The sequence below is a fragment of the Lepus europaeus genome, chromosome 4 (assembly GCF_033115175.1).
Source record: "Lepus europaeus isolate LE1 chromosome 4, mLepTim1.pri, whole genome shotgun sequence".
Lineage (NCBI taxonomy): Eukaryota > Metazoa > Chordata > Mammalia > Lagomorpha > Leporidae > Lepus > Lepus europaeus.
The window spans coordinates 41325730-41339758 of NC_084830.1; the positions used below are offsets into that span (position 1 = coordinate 41325730).

The 14029-nt window shown below is 43.1% G+C and overlaps 1 protein-coding gene across 3 annotated transcripts in view; it reads left to right on the forward strand.

Annotated features, from left to right (window-relative positions):
- NCALD (neurocalcin delta) overlaps positions 1–14029 on the forward strand; it is a 310833-nt gene that overhangs the window by 204783 nt on the left and 92021 nt on the right. For 2 of the 3 annotated variants that reach the window (XR_009865700.1, XM_062188165.1), the window contains exon 1: positions 6633–6752. The exons of the other annotated variant lie outside the window; for it this stretch is intronic. The gene's annotated coding sequence lies outside the window, so the exon portion shown is untranslated. Of the gene's footprint in view, positions 1–6632; positions 6753–14029 lie in introns of those variants that run through there. 3 annotated transcript variants of the gene reach the window in all.

Consider the following 14029-nt stretch of genomic DNA (forward strand, 5'->3'; position numbering starts at 1 on the left):
ATGGCAGACAAATTCATTGGTGACAAAAATCTTTATTTTCCTTATGATCATAACCTTGATTGAACTGATTTATTCTTCATTCCTGAAGAATATGTTTGATGGGTATGGGATTCTGGTTTGACAGTTAATCACTTGAAAATATGCCACTTTCCTTATGGCCTCCTTGGTTTCCGATGAGAAATGTGCCATGTCACTCAGTTGCTTTTCCATGTAGATAAGGTGTTGCTCTGTAGCTGCTTTCAGTGTTTTCAGAAGTTTGTTACCATGAGTCCAGATAAAAGTGCGTAGGTGGCCCCTGTCTATGGTTTTCTCAGCTTCTTGACTCTGTAGTGTTTTTTTCCCCTTGCAAGATTTAGAAAGTTTCAGTCATTGCATCTTCAACTAGCCCTACTCTATATCTCCTCTCCTTCTAGGATTCCAAAGGCACGTGTGTTTGACTTTCAGAATTATTATGGTTAACAGCCTTGCAGGTCTCCAAAGCCCTGCTTGGGAACAGAGGCTCCTCCAGCTTCATTTCTAAAGGATATTTTTTCTGTCTATAGAGTTTCAAAGTCAGCACTTGTTGTCTTCCATCATTTCCCAGTGTTGTTTTCCGTTGTCTTCTGGATTTAATGTTTCTGCTGAGAGGCCTTTTGCTGTGATGTGTTTTATCTTGCTGGTTTTAAGATTCTGTCTCTGTGTTTAGTTTTCAGCAAACTGGTTGTATTGTGCCTGTGTGTGATTTTCTTTGTAATTATCCTGTTTGCAGTATATAGGGCTTCTTAAATCTCTTGTTTTGGATTTTTGGGTCAATTTTCAAATATTATATCTTCTCAATTGTCTTTCCTCTCTTCTAAATACACATTAGTCTTTTCATCATGTCTCAATGTTTCTTAAACTGTGTATTTTTCATTTTTTCTTATGCTTCAGTCTAGATATTGTCTTGTGATCTAGCTTGCTTTTTATTAACTTTCTCTTTTGTTGTGTCTCCTATCCTCTAAACCCCTCTATTGTGTTCTTCCTTGGAGTTGTATGTTTCAGTATGTTCCCCTTTGACATTTTTTGTGTATTGAACTCATCACCAAATATTTCCTTGGACATATACATTATGGTTCTTGTTAAGTCCCTGTCTGATAACCATAGAAGATTAATAACCATTATATGTGTCTCTATTGCTTCTTTGTTCCTGACAGGTTTTGATCAGTTAGGCCTAGCTTCTGGCAAGCTCAGTGATTTTGGAATGAATTGGAAATGGTGCACAGACCATTTTAGAGGCTCTGGATGATGTCATCTTCCTTTACATGGAGCTAATTTTTCTCTGAAAGATAGTTAGAATAAGGGCAAATTACCTTGATCCAATTAGGGGTTGTAATAATTCTAGGGTGGGTACTGGCTTTTATGAGGGCTCATCTATTTCCTATTTCCCATTATTTCTTGGACTTCACCTTCTGGTTACAAGATCTGGGAGTTACATGTGTTTTCCAGGCTGCAGCTCCTTGGAGGACCCTGAGTTCTGAGTTTTGATTCCCCAGGACCGCAGGATTCGGAACTGCACATGAATGATTTTAGCCTCCTTCCTACACTTCTGTGCCTCATTTCTCATCTTCTCAGATGTCTTTTAGGAATTGGCAAATTATTTAAGGGGAAACAGTGCAGAGTACTGAATCTCCTCTCTGTTTTTGTTTTTAACCAGAATCTTCAGTCCTATACATCCTAGACACTTCTAGAGATGTGTTCTCCAATTTCTGTCTCTCCAGTCTGGGAGGATGCTAGAAGCTCCACATTACTTAAGAGTCATGCAATGATTTTAAAGAAGGCAGCAGATAATGAGAATGTTGGGATCCGCTCAATGCTATGGGCTAAATATCTGTGGCTTCCCCTCATTCATATGTTTAAAACCCTAACCCCCAAAGTGATGGGCTTAGAAAGCAGGTCCTTTGAGATGAGTTCCCTTGTAAAGAAGTCCCGGGAAGGTGGTTGGTGCAGCAGTTAAGATACCCCTTAGAGGTTCCTGTCCCTGTTGAGTGCATGGGTTCAAGTCCTGGCTCTCGCTGTGGTTCCAGCTTGCTGCTAATGCACACCTGGGAGGCAGCAGGTCCCTGCCCCCCACTTGGAGTTCTGGGTTCCCAACTTTAGTCTGGCCCAGCCCAGGCTGTTGTGGGTTTTTGGGAGATGTACCAGTGAACGGAAGAGTTCTCTCTGTTTTTTATCTGCCTTTTACATAGGTAAATAATAAGTAAAATTGAGACCTCCCAGAGCTGCATTTTCCCTCCCACCATGTGGGGCCATAGAAACAGGTGCCATTTATGAACTAAGACAGGACCTCACCAGACATCAAGTCTGCTGGGACCTTGATCTTGGACTTCTCACCCCAACCCCCAGAACTGCAGGAAATGAACAGCATTGTTTACAAGCTCCCCTGTTCAGCAGCCCAAATGGACTAATACACTCCATGTATTTTTCTTTTTATCTGAGATCTTGACACTTAAAATTATTGCTGCTTTTGCTGCTCTTCAATGTCTTCCTACGCTTTAAAAAAAAAATCTCCATGAGAATGTCAGTTTGAATACATTCTCCTCCATCGTAGTGGGGAAGGAAGTCACCCACAACTGTGAGGTTGAATTACGTCCCTCAGTTAAGACTGTAGGGATTTGGGCACAGTTGTATTCCGCTTGTTCTCTCTATTGTACTTTGTCCATTTTCCTTGATTCAAACCTTTCTGGTTAGGTTTTTTTTTTTTTTTTCCTTGCTGTCCTTTTGGACCTTAGGCCAAAGCTAGAGTGAGCATTGATGTTCTGAGCCCTGGGCTGACGTAGACCTTAGCGTTGAGTAAGATTGCATCCTTTTCCTAGAGGTCTTCATAGATGTGCCAGAGTCAGCCCAGATAAACAAGAAGTGGCGCACACAGGAGCCCTCCACCCTATGGCACAGTGTCAGAATTTGATGATACACTAACTTCGTAATCCTCACAACAACCTTAGCTTGTAGGCACTGCAGCCCAGCAGACTTATGTAACTTCTCCAAGGTGCTATGAAAGAGATGAGTTTTGAATTCATTAATTCCAAACAGTAGGTCCATGGCCTTTCCCACTAATGTTAAGACATGGGACACAGCAATGTCTCTCCCTAGAAATATTGGGGGGAAAAAAGTCTAATTAGAATTGTATCCTCATGGCCCTAAATACCTGGTGGTTCAGCTGTGGGAGCCACTGCTTGTTGAGTGGCATTTACCAGTTATTTGTGGCCAAGTGGTCAAACTAGTAGCAGGCAGTCTCAACATTGTTAGAGAAAGTGAAACGTAACTTAAGTGCAGAACTTGCTCGGATGGATATTTTTAAATTTGATGGTCATCTTGACCTCAAAGATGAACTGTCATTTAGAAATTTGAAGGTATTTCAAAAAGTTTGTGGCAAATAGAGTTAAAAGATAAGTTGGTGCAAGTTTTTTTTAATTTCTGCTGTTTTGTCATATGCATTTTTATAATATGCATTTTCATAAACTTTTTGAAGATCTCATAGAATGATATTCTATTGTTCAACTTTATTTATACTTATTTAATGACTTACTTTGAAGGGCAGTGACAGAGTGGGGGAGAAAGAGATAGGAAGGATGAGAAGGAGGGAGGAAAGAGAGATCTCCCATCCACTGGTTCAACCACCAAATGCCTGCGACAGCCGGGGCTGGGCCAAACTGAAGCCAGGTCCAGGAACTCCATCTGAGTTTCCCATGTGGGTGGTAGGGCCCAAGCACTTGGGCCATCATCTGCTATCTCCTAGGTGCATTAGACAGAAGTTGAATCAGAAGCTCAGAGTACCTGGGACTGGAACCAGCACTCCAGTATAGGATGTGGTGTCACAAGTGGCAATTTAATTTTCTGTACCACAATGCCCCTCCTATTTTTATTTATTTGAAGTGGGGAGAGGAGAGAATATCAATCTTGTATCTTCTTGCTCACTCCTCAATGTCTGAAACAGCCAGCAGTGAGCCAGGCTGATACCAAGAGCCCAGAGCTCAATACCAGTCTCCCATATGGATGGCAGGGACCCAAACACTTAAGATATCACCTGTCACCTCTCAGAGTGTGCATTAACAGGAAACTGGAGTCGAATGTGGAGGTGGGACTCAAACCCAGGCACTCTAATATGGATGTGGGAGTCCTTAGTAGGGGTTAACCTCTGTGTCAAACACCTGCTCCCACATATCTTTAATATGGGAGGCTGAGGCTGGAAAAGGCCCTTATATGCACTTCCTAGGATACTTTCAACTGCATGTGGATTAATTAACCAAATTGGTAGAAACCTGAGCCCCAAAGAGAACAGCATCATGTTTTCTTTTCTTTCTTTCTTCCTTTATTTTTTTTAATTATTTGAAAAGCCGAGTTCTGGATCTTCCATGTGGGCAAAGGGGCCCAAGGACTTGGGCCATCCTCTGCTGCTTTCCCAGGCCATAGCAGAGAGCTGGATTGGAAGTGGAGCAGCTGGGACTCGAACCAGTGTCCAAATGGGATGCCGGCACTGCAGGCAGCAGCTTTACCCACTACACCACAGCGCCAGCCCTAGCACCATCATGCTTTCAACTCTGCAGGAGACCGGTTGCTTCCTTAGCTGTCCCACGGGTCTGTAAACTGAGGTAGCTTGTTAAGGGCAACGAGTGATGGCAGGATGGAAGCACCCTACCGACAAAGGGGCTGCCTGCACCCACTTTTGATTTTGAAGGTCACATGTCTAATTATTTTCACTAATGAGATTAAGCCCAAGTCAGTATATAATAGAGTAATACTTATCTTAAACTTAACTTGAATTTTAAAGTGAAAATATATTCTTTTCCTGATTTTGAAAAAAATCAACTTAAAGTCTTAAATTTTAGGGAACTTTTTAGAAATAAGAACTTTGTTTGGGAGGGCGTCCCCTGTCGGCAGAGCCTGGCACTGCACTCTTACTCTCGGGAGCTAAAGCTGCGGGAAAGGGGAGCGCTAGCAGCTGGGAAGCCGTGGATCTGGAGTGGTAGAGATGATAAATGAGGCAACTGGAGAACTTGGAGCCCTGCCCCTTAGAAGGATCTGTTTCCTCGGCACTCCTGTCTACCCCCCGTTATGAGAAAGCACACTTCTGATCAGAAACCTGGAAGTATAACTGAACAAACTGCAAGCTGATGAATCATGTCTATACTGCAGTGAGACCTTGGCAGACATCCTGGCCCATGTAGACAGACATGGGGTTCCAATGCCCTCGTGCCAACAGATCACTTCCCAATGATCATGAATCTGAAATTAAAGTGGGGACAGTTCTTTATACTTGGATTTCACGTTTGCAGTACTACACAAATAGCATCAAGCAAAAAAAAAAAATGTTAAATAAAAATCTATCTTTTTCTCCCAGTCAGGGCTGAGATAGAAGGAAATCAAAGAGGAGTATGGAATTGGAAGATTGTATGACCAAACCAGGTGGTCCTTAGTCTGATTAGGAAAGAAAAAAAATCATTCTTTTATAGTGACACAAATGTAGTCTGCCCAGCTGGCTTAGTTCCCACTTAAATGCTGTAGCACCCCCAGAGCCGCTCTTTTTAAGAAGCTGAAATAGAAGTCCTGCTAAGTGTAACGTGGAGGGGTCCTGAGAGTTTGGAATGCCGTGTCTTCTCTCTTAACCCTTAGTCCTTTGAATGGATGTACATTTTTTGAATGGCTTTTTCAGTGGGCCTTCCTCTGGGTCTCATTGAATTTTGTTTGATTGGCTTCCCATTCAGTAAGGAGCTTTAACTTGGACATAGCACGTGTGTAGACTTAAAAGTTAGCCAGGGGTGGCCCTACAGGAAGAGAGCACTAGGAAGCTGAAGGGCTGTTTGTTCATCCATTCTGCTGCTCTGGGCTCTCCCAGAACTTGGAGGTGGCACACCCTCACCCCTGTGCTCAATGTCCTGCCCCAGCAGGGGAGTGTGGAGGGGAGCAGTTGGGAGGGGAACATTTGGCACGAAGTTTGCAGCTGCATCACAAGAGGATTTTCAAAGACGGCTATTTTGAAACACTTTGGGTTAGCACTATCGCATAGAGATGTGGCAACTCCAGAATCCTGAATGCCCTGGTGTCAGGAGCATTTCAACTCTTTCACCTGGGCCACTCCTCACTGAGTTTCTCGTTTTTGTCACTAGTTTGGTTTTAATGTGTTGATATGGGTCCTCATACTATGTTTAAAGTATCTTTTAATTCCCCTTGAGCTTCTGTTTGTATGCATTTGTTTATGGTTTATTTCACCCACTCAGAAAACAACCTTCAGGATGACCGAGTTTCTTCCTTTTTGTGCCAGAGAGACACACCCGCGTGCTGCACGCAGGCGATTGTGAGGCCACTGGGAACTTCAGCGTGGCGTGCGTTTTCCTGCAAGCAGCCGACAAGGAAACACAGCACAGCCTGCGAGGGGACAGTTAGAGTCACTTCTGACTCAGGGCTTCGGGGGATGAACTTGTCGGGGAGCTGTCCGTGATGGCTGTGCAGTCTGTGCGCGTGCACACACACACACACACACCCCACAGTGACAGATGACCTATTGAAATAATTTCAGAGCCGTCTGTGGTTGCTACGACAACCAATGCTCTCTTGGCTTTCATCTGGCCATGTGACAGAGACTTTGACGTCAGCTGGAGGCAGAGTCTGTACGCACAGCCACAGGCTTGTGAGAATCTGCTGGATGCTGGACACGGGGCTCCCGCTGCCGCTGCTGCTGCTGCTTCCCAGGGCTGCGGGAGCATGGAGTGCTAACCCCCGCGCTTCTTCCCTGTGAGGTAATTCGCTCCCTGGACAGACCCTAGTCAGGTTGTCCCGTAGCGCCTTGTGGCTTTGCCTTCTCTCTGACCGCTGCAGTTTGGCTCCGGGAACAGTTCTTGTGCTAGAGGGAAGAATGTGAAGCAGTTTCCAGTTGTGAATTTCGTGTGGAGTCTCTGGAATTTGGTTACATTCGCGTTTGTGTTCTGTGAAGTAGGTTAAAATGTAATCGCCTTTCTTGCCCCACACCTGCTAACTAACATTATTTAGAGATGTGGATTTTGTAGCTTGAGCCGGTTATTCTCCTCTGAATTCCAGGAATCCACCCTTCAGTATTGTTTTGGGTTTAAAAACTCTGGCATGGCTTTACAATGTGTTGCTAACTTTTCCTTTTTGCAATTGCTACTCCATTCTGAATCAGCTCAGAACAGTTTGGAATTTGGTTTCTCTCTTGCTTGCAGCATTCATCATTAACAACCACAGACAGGAACAATAGAGAAAGAACATTAGACTTTGAAAGTTGGGATTTTCCTTGTAAATTAGGCTTTTGGTATTTTCAAAAAGCCAGGGAAAACTGTCAACAGCTTCCTGTTTAGAGTAAAAGGGTCTGGAAAATGCCAAGGAAGTTGGGGTGGAAGCTGGACAAGGGTGCATTCAGTTGCTTTTTGGGGTGTGAGAGCAAAGTGCACATTTTCAAGAGTCCTTCCCTGAAAATTCAGCTGTGAAGACAATGGCATTAGGCTGTCTTTACTAAGGAGCCGTGTACATTGGTTTTTATTTTTTTATATAAAATAATCACCTAGACAGCAAAACCATACCCCTAAAACTAAACATATCATTGATACAAGGTCTGCTTTAACTCAAGTACAGATCTAAATTGTCACTAAAAATGTGCCCAGATCTTTAGTGACTACTTTGGTAAGTGTGGTTAATAAGAATGTCTCTCTCTTGATTCCTGTAACACTATAGACTACAAATTGTTTTATTTGCAGTGTTGTGGTTCATTTCCTTTCCAAGTCTAGCAATTTGGATCCTATTGCATACAAGTTAGATTGTTTTGTAACTTGAAGTTCAAAGAAAATCTAAGTTAATTGAAGCCTAGATTTATAACCAGGCTTTCAAATCTTACAAATGTAACAGGAAAAAAAAAAAAGGACAAATTCTAGAGTACCACATGTACTTCAGCTAGTATTTTAAGGAGAAGGAAAAAATGGTTTAACTATATATGTGAAGCGTATGTATTTATGGTATGTGAGTTACATGTCAATTTCATGCAAGAATGTAAAGTTTTTAATTTTTAGGTTCTTTGTTTCAGAATTCTGATATTTAACATCTGTTTTATTCTCGAAGGTGAGAATGTCAAGCAGTAGTTGCAGTGATGAGTGAATAACTTATTGATAACTTATCAATAGCTGTCAATGAGTGCATATTCATTTCACTGGCTGGCATTTGATTTATTTTTGATCAAAGCCTCCATGGAGGATTTTCCAAGCGCCTAATGTGCTTACATCCGAGGCACCTCCGTGGACACATCATCTTATTGTTTAATTGATTTTGTAATTATGACAACCCAGGGACCATACTCTTAACAACCCTAGAAATATGCTAACTTGTCTGTAATATTTCAATTGAACTTCGATGGGACTGATACTGTTGTGATTTAAAAAGCACACTCTTTGATGGAATAACACTTTAATGTTTATTTTCATTGCTCAAAATATGTAATTATCATTATAGTTTGTTCAGGTAGCAAAGATCTTCCTGATGCTCTCCCTATGATATCGAAAATTCAGCGTATACAAGATTGTATTAAAGGCCCTTGTAATACACTGTAATGTAATAGAATGTAAGAGAACAATTAAGTGTTAATGGCAAAATCTTGGTGATGAAGATTATCATTAAAGAAAACAGCCTATGCCAGGAAAGCAGAGATGTGCTAGAATCTGCAGGTTTTTCTTATAGAAAAATATTTTTTTAAAAATGACTCTCATCAGCATCATATATTTACAATGAAGAGTCTGTGTTGGTTTCAAGGTCAAGTTTGTTTCAGCTTCAAGACACGCTGGCGAGGAATGATTTCCTCTAGAAACCTGGCTGCTGCATTATTAAATGTTGTGTGTATAGTTTCAGGGATTCTTAACCTTTTTGGTGCCATGGACCACTTTGGCAGCCTGGAAAACCCTGTTGGCTCTTCTGAGAAAGTTGTTTTTGAATTCACAAAATAAAGTATACAAGATTACAAAAGGGACCACTTTTTACTGAACTATATTAGCTATTTTTTTTTTAAAAAGTGCTGTGTGCTTTATTAATATATTATTGAATAATAGAAACTAGCAGCAAGTATAATACTTAACTACCATACATTTGAGGTAGTGATGAGCATAAAAGATACTCGAGATATCCACCACATGGTGATGTAAGGTGAAAATCTGATTTCTCTCAGCAGCAGTATCATCATAGGTGTTGTGGTTTGTGGCTACATTTTAATTGAGGAAAATGGTAAGCTTCAGCCTGAGGTTAGTGAAACTGAAGAATTAATATTTTCCCCACCCAGGTTCCCTGGGCCCTCTTGAACTCTAAACCCTGAAATGAAAGCTGATGCCCAAAGGTCGTAAACCGCAGTGGATAAACTCCGTCACCTCATGGCCAGGTTCAGTTCCAGCGCCTCTGATTGCCTTCTCTGAACGTGCGAACTGCACAGTATTCTCAAAATCCATGCAACTGGCAGGCTGTACCTGTCTTTCCTTCTCCTTGGGGTTCCTAAGTGGTCTCGTGTTATCCGCCTGGAGAAACTCAGGTGGCTACATAGGAGTTAATAGGAGAACACAAAGTATCAATACAAGTTAGGCAAGTTAGAACCGGGGACTCCAGACAATGGCTGCTTACAAAGGGACTTTTATCCACTCAGAGAAGATAAACCGACAGGACTTAGATGAGGACTGTGGGTGTTACATGAGCTCTGCCTGAGGACTGCTCTAAAAGGGACTTGGTGTGCTCGCAGCATTTGAAGCGAGCATCAGAGAGCTGTGCGACTTTGCAGCTCAACGCCAAGCACATATACGTGTGAAGCACACATATGCATGAACGGGTGTGCTGTAGTGTTCGTGTCAGTTACTCGGGATGCCAAGGCTGTGTCTGCCAGAGCTCTCCAGGGTGGGACCCATTCAGACTGAAGTGGGAAATGGAGGTGGGTCCCAAGTCATCGGAATTCAGAACTATACTGACTTCACCCCATATTTAAGACAAATACATCCCATATTTAAGTCAAACTAGCTAGGAGAGAAGACTCTGAATGTACTCGCCATTTAAAAATGGTAAAAGCTTCATGGGATACGTGACTCTGATTTGGTCATTACCCAATGTAAGCAAATCATGCATGTGAATCCAAACACTACACTGTGCCTCATCAATATGTACAATTACTATGCGTCGCTCAAGAATGTTCTGTGGGGTGGCCATTTGGCACTGGGGACATGTTCATGCCATATTAGAGTGCCTATTAGGCTCCTCTTCTGATTCTAGCCTCCTGCCCACACACACCCTGGGAGGCAGCAGATGGCGACTGGAGCAGCCGCGCTTTCTGCCACCCACATGGGAGATCCAGACTGAGTTCCAGGTTCCTGGTTTCAGCCTAGCCCAGTCCTCGCTGTTGTAGGTATTTAGGAAGTGAACCAGTGGATGGAAGATAGCTTTCCGAGTCTCTCTATCCTTTTGTCTCTCTGCTTCTCCAATTTTTATTTTTATTTGGTAAACACCAATACAGGAGGTGTTACCACTCATATTATTGTTTAGTGTGACTTAGTGTCGGTGCATACTGCTCAATTTTCCCCTCCAATCTATAGGGCACCTTTGCAGTTGGTTGGCTGCCAGCACAGCCCTGCCTTTGAAATGATAGAAGCCCTCCATTCTATCACATCAACACCCAGTGGCTCAGCAGAAGAGAACGGGAACTCTAACAGTTTTCACAAGCTCTTCTTCACACTCAGTCCAGATCTCTGGCTTGAGAAGCAGGAGCTTACCCATTTATCTTCCTGCCTTCTCCGGGGAATTACAAAGAGGATTTTCTCCAACATTTCTTGTTTTCTGGATTGGAAAAGAACACGTGCTTTGGGGGCTTTGAGTCCTGGTGGCAACTTGGTAAAGAAACTTGGGGAAAGTCTAAACTCTTCAACTCTAGGCTCTGCTATTCGCTTCTCCATTGCAGGTATTTGAAATGTTGAGTTCAGAAAGAAAGGAATGTGCCATTATTTTGTATGAAATCAGTTTTTATTTAAACAGTGTCCAGTGATGGAAATCCTGCTAGAAATAGCATTCCAAAATGTAGTATCTTTTATTGTTTCCAGAAGTGATGCCGTGAAAGTTAGAACTCATTAAGACTTTGACATAAAAATTATATGATAAATATTTAAATTCCCTGGAGCCAGTTCTCCAGACGAAAAACAGTCTGTTCTTTTTATCTCTGGTGAACTTTAGTGTTTTTTTAGATATATGTAGGTCTTCAAGAAGTTGAAAGGTGCTATTATGAAAAAACTATGCATGAACTTCAAAAATTTTGACACTTGCAAAAATAGTTATCTTTTAATTTTATTTTCCATTAACTTTTTAAAAGTACCTTCATATATCTATAAATGCCTTTAAAGACATGACATCCCTTTAAAATATAGTTTCCATTCATGTCAAATGCACAATAGTCAGAGGTGCTAGGTTTGACTGGCAGGAAAGAAATCTTGAGTCTGAAAGCTGTACCATCTCTCGCCTATCTTGGTAGGAAATGATCCAAGTTCTCTCAATTCTGTCCCCATGACTGCAGGAAAAACTAAAAGCTATACATTACATCTAGGCAAGGGTGGATTTTTTCAAAGCTTGTCCTTTTATGAATGCAAGCCCTGTCCCTTCGTGGTGAATGTCGAGATGTGTGCTCTGTTTTCTGGTTGTCTACTCAGCTGACTCCCACAGAAGCTCCTATGAGTCATGCAACTAAAGCCATGTTCAAGTGACGCCGTATTTACAACATTCTTGGGCATAAAAATGCAGAAATAGCATCACACAGAGGTTATGCCATCCTAGGCCTTCCCATGCTATCCCATGGATCTCAGGTGCACCATGACCTCTCCATCAGCAAACATTTACGAGCTGGCCACCTCCATGCTATCCCATGGATCTCAGGTGCACCATGACCTCTCCATCAGCAAACATTTACGAGCTGGCCACCTCATCCACAGGATTGTTCTAGGCATTTGGGGGTCTCCCTGGAGTGACACATGCCACTGGCATGGAGAACTCAAGTTACTTTCTGGACTTGGACTTTAGTTTGCTTGCTCTTGTATTCAAACATTTGGTCTTTTCATGCGTGCAACAAATTTCGAGCACCTACTCTGAGTCAGAGATTGGAAGAGATTTTGGGGGATGCTACGAGGAGCAAGATGGACAAGGTCCCTGCCATCATAGGGCTTACAGGGCGCCTACTTATGGCTCCCTGTGTGGTAGCACCCAGGGTCCCTGCCCTTACAGCCATGCTGCCCACTGAGTCTCTCAGAATTCTTACTTTACAAAAAAACTCATTGAAAACCAAAGAGACAAACAATGTGGGATCCATTCGATTCTTCACCAGAGTCAAACCTTAGCCGGGGCATTCTTCCGCTGGTGAACAGTTGACCTCATTTGGGAGCAGTCTGTTCTTATCAGTGTCAAAGATTCCAGGCCAGTACACCCAGCCCCCTTCCCAGTGGGCTAAAGGCTATTTCTCCTCTACTCTGGAAGATGAATGAGACTGGTAGGGACTGATCTAGAGAAGTTTCATGCACATACCCTGCTGGGTGCACACAACAATCATCTTAGGAAAAGAATTCTTACCTTAATGTTCCCTACGTATGTCTCCCCCATCTTCCCAGTTAGGTAGGGTAGGTGACAGGCCCAGTGCTGTGAGAAGCAGCCCTAAATCCCAAGGGTGTTATACAGCACTGTTCATTTTTCACTCATAAATCAAGCTTGAAAGAAGGGCTCTGCTCCACGCTGTCATCCAGGGACTCAGGCGCCTTCTGTCTAGTTAAACTGATCTGGAGGCAAGTCCTGTCTCTTTGACTTGCTGGTAATGCTTTGAGCAACTTACCCAAGTCGCCATTCTCTTATCTGGATAATATTAGCACCTGCATGATGGGTTTGCCAGTCCACTTGGCATAGTAACTGATAGGTACTAGGTGTTCAATAAGATGAGCTGTTGTTAATTTTCCACATCAGGTAGTGCTCCCCCAAACACACACATATACTCTCCCCCTGCAGCCAGCAAGAACCAATGCCAGAATGGGAGGAGATGTGTCCCTGGTGTTAGGATGATAGCCAACACATAAGGAGACAGATAGTCTTCTGAGCTCCTTTCAAAGTAAGCGTTTACACCACCACATCCCCGTTCTGTAGACGAGGAAGCTGAGACACAGATTTTAAGTGAATGGCCGGTGTGTGATCAAGCTCTCGGTGCTGAGCTCTGCAGGCCTGGCTGTTCACCTGCTCTGCTCTGTGGCTGTTGGGGTTGGAATATTTCAGTGCTGAAGTTGTATTTTCCCTAGGAAGGATATCAGGTGGTGGCAAATTGTATTCCAGAAATGGCCATGCAGTTGTGCCCACCCTAGTATGTTCCTGGAAGTCTTCCCCTCGCCATTAAGCAGTGGAGTCTACTGCTCCAGTGTCTAAGCAGCAGTGCAAATGCTTGCTCAAGTGAAGAGTAGAATTTCTTTTTCTCTTGGGATAATCTTCATTTCTCTTGAGCATGACCTTTGCCCTTGGAGCCCAACCACCATTTTTTAAGGAAGTCTAGACCATAGGAAGAGTCTGTGTGTGAATGTTGCAGTCAAAACCTCCAGAGAGGGTCTTGGCCAACATCCGGCATGAGCCACCAGACATGGGAGTGAGCAGGCCTTCAGAAAATTCCAGGCCCCAGCCCTGGGGTCTCCTGTTGCCAAGTGTTTTAAGCCCTTAAATTTTAGGATAATTTCCTAGGCATTCAGAGGAGCTGTAGCGTATGGGATGATTGGAAATGGGGCAAGTGCCTGTGTTGGAGCTACATGTTAGGTGCACATCAACTACAAAGACTTGATCTGACCTGCCCACCTTCCCGAGCTAACCTCAAAGAACTTCTGGAGGAAGATCCATTTCAGTGACTACTCACATTCTCAGTGAGCTTTAGGGGCACATCCTACTTGTGCATTTAGAACACTGTCCTACTCCACGCTGTTGCTGGTTCTAGAAGATATGGGCTTTGCTGGGGCTAGACCATGGCACTAGGAAGATCTCACTTGTCTCT